The following is a 3429-nucleotide window of genomic DNA, read 5'->3' as shown; positions in this document are numbered from 1 at the left end:
CTTGAGACTTGTGACAAGCTTCCTGTGTGGTTTAAGACCATTCCTGTCCTGATTTCCTCACTGAATTCTTAAATGTCACTGTGACATTTGTCATTATTTTTGTAGGTTGGTATTGGTGTTGTGGCATGTGATTCAGGGAGGCAGAGACTGGGGCCTGGGCCCCTGGTCGGGGGGGCCGTCTCAGACCTTCTGTTGTTTACAGAGGAATTTCCCAGTTGTTTCTGTTTTTCTCTTTTACTCCCTGAGGAACTTACCAGGGTGGAAAGCAGGAGAGATAATCTGCTTGCATGAGACAGATTCTCACTATACTGCTCAGACTGATTTCAAACACCTAGGTTCAAGGAATCCTCCTGCCTCAGTCTGCACAGTGGCTGGGACTACAGCAACATGCCTAGCAAGAAACCATCTGCTCTTATTGTGTGGCTCTGTGCTCAAGCAGAAGTATAGGATATAAATAAGGCCCGTGCTTCAAACAGCACAAAACACCAACAAACAAAAACACAGGAAGGAGGTTAAAGTTTCAGGCAAACCACTGGGATTTCATCCAAAGTTGTAGGGTCTGGAGAGATAACTCAAAAGTCAAGAGCACTGGCTTCTCTTCCAAAAGATGCAGGTTCAACTCCCAGAAACAGAAGGGGGGGTCAACCAGTCTCAGGGGACAACTCCAGTCCCAGGGGATCTGATGCTCTTGTCTGGCTTCCCCAAGCACCGGACACAGGTGGTGTACAGATATATAGATCAAACAAATAAATACATCTAAACATGTACACACAAAACAAAACAAAAATCAGGTGCCATGGTAGCTTGAAGGGACATGTTAAGAATGAAAAGAGGGGGGCTGGAGAGATGGCTCAGTGGTTAAGAACACTGACTGCTCTTCCAGAGGTCATGAGTTCAATTCCCAGCAACCACATGGTGGCTCACAACCATCTGTAATGGGATCTGACTCCTTCTTCTGGTTTCTCTGAAGAGAGCAACAGTGTACTCACATACATTAAATAAATAAATAAATAAATAAATAAATATTTTAAAAAGAGAGCAATGCACACACACAAAAGAGAATGAAAAGAGGGGGGAGAAAAAGTAGGGGTGCACACCTTTGATCCCAGCACTCAGGATCAAAGAGGCAGGTAGATCTCTCTGAGTTCAAGGCTAGCTTGGTCTAGGATCAAGTTCCAGGATAGCCAGGGTTACACAGAGAAACCCTGTTTCGAAAACCAAAACAAACCAAGAATGGAATGCAGAAAACAACTCCAGGACAATGTAACAGCACATTTTCATTTCTTCCTAAATCTGTCCAGGTCTGTTCAACATATTTAGACAACTCTTCCAGGTAAGCCAGCAGTGCCTGTTGGCTCTGGTCAGCTGGAGTTCCTCAGAGACATTCGGGAAAACTGGAGGAGGCTCTGGAGAACTGGTTTAGTGTGGGGCGAGGGAGGCCACCCCGGGGTAAACGGTGGTGGTATAGTACTGGTGCCAAGGAAGAGGATAAAACCACACCCTGGGGCACCAGGCCAAGGTGCAGAGCCGCTAGCTCATTCCTCAACAGTCACCTGTGGGTGGCTGCAGCTCCTTTTCCTGAAGCACCGCGGGATGAGAAGCTAGTGAAGGCTACCTGCAGTCACTCTAAGCCCAGGTCTGTCACCTCTTAGATCTTCACGTCACAGGAGCCTTCAGATGTCAGCTGCTCAGTGGGGTCAACTTTCCCTGTGTTTAAGCTCAGTTGTAGCTGAAAGCAAAACTGACTTCACTGTCTAAGCAGGTGCATGGAAGAGAAGAATACGGTCAACCAATGGAGGCATCTTGCCAAGGTGTGGTCACGCCCTTCTCAGGCCACGGTTACATCACTTTCTCCAGTCTGAGATGAAGGATCCTGGGGGCTAGCTCCTACTAAGGTGCCCATAACCCAAGGGTGACCCTTTAGGAAAAGTATCCAGGTGAGGAGTGGACAGGGCAGGCTGGACAAGAACTTAACTCATCCATAAGCAAAGAAACAGAGGATGTCAAGTTCCAATAACAAAGGCTCTCTCCATGCGGTGACCACCCACCTTCACTGTCCAAAATGGAAAGGGCTGGTGCCAGCAGAGGCCACAATAGAGAGAGCTGGAGGAAGAGGATGGCCCTGGGAGCCACTTGGGGATGGGGTGATGTGACAGCCAGGAGCATGCTACCTGCCAGCTCCTTTTTAGAGAGAGCAACCTGGAGCCTAGGAAAGTTGTTGATCTAAAGCTGCTCAGCTTCCGAGCAGCAGGGCCGGGATGCTCTTTGTAAGGAACTTTCTGTCTAACACATCTGACTTGTGAGACGCAAGTCCTGAGTTACAGCGCCAGTCTTGCACTGACTGTGCCAAAGAGCTCTCGGCATGTTGCTCCCTTACATGGGCTGGAGCCTACAGTGTCGCCTGTTCTTCCACTTACTTAGATACTCCCGCAGCTAACTGTCCATTACGTCTCCAGGATACTTCCCTCCTCCTTAGTCCCTACTTCATTTTCATGTCTTCTTGTCTTACTTGCGGACTGGGGATGCAACCCAGGGTGTCAGGCTTAGCGAGCCGTCTATCACTGAGCCACAGACCTTACCTGCTTCATTTTCACAGGTAAGTAAAACTAACTCAATCCATTTTCATCTCCCATCACAGATGTCAGCTCCCATGCAGCTGGAAGCGTGGCTAAGGGACTTGAGTGTGGGCCTTCCCAAGCAGTGCCAAGAAACTAGATCTGGACTGGAACACTCTATCAAGTGACACCCAGGTCACCTCTAATTGTCCCTTACTCCTTCCTTGTTCACACCCCTCCCCCCACACCTCATTTCTTGATTAGGTTCAAGACAGGAAAGTGCAGTCAGGAGCTTGCCTAGAGATGCAGTGAAATGCCTGAGGGGTACAGGTCCCATGTCCCTTCTGGTCCTGTGCTAACTGTTTTCTACTAAGTGTCACCCTGTTACTTTCTAGGAGATAGGCAAAGAGCCAAGAAAGCAGCTCATGGCAGCAGCAGCTGGCTTCTGTTGGTGGGGGTGCAAATAGATCTTAAACGACTTACATGTGTGAGTGGTTTGCCTGCATGTATGTATGTGCACTGTGAGCGTGCCTGGTGCCTGAAGAGGCCAAAAGATCACACTGGATCCCCTGGGGCTGGAGTTACAGGCGATTGCGAGCCGCCGTGTGGGTGCTGAGAACAGCCTGGGTCCTCTGAGAAAGCAGCCAGTGCTCTTCAGCCACCTTTTTCTGTTTTTTTTTCCTGAGGCATATGTGTGCTAGACAAGTGCTCTATTGCTGAGCTACACCCAGTCACCCAGACAGGGGTCCTCTTAGTCCTAGTTACTGGCGTGTGCGCCTACGCGCTCACGTGCCCTGCGCGCCCACGCACTCACGCGCCCTGCGCGCCCACGCACTCACGCGCCCTGTGTGCGCCCACGCACTCACGCGCCCTG

Source organism: Mus pahari, chromosome 2 (genome assembly GCF_900095145.1).
Source record: "Mus pahari chromosome 2, PAHARI_EIJ_v1.1, whole genome shotgun sequence".
NCBI classification, from domain to species: Eukaryota; Metazoa; Chordata; class Mammalia; order Rodentia; family Muridae; genus Mus; species Mus pahari.
The sequence above is the reverse complement of the archived record's forward strand: the minus strand, read 5'-3'. Positions refer to the sequence as shown.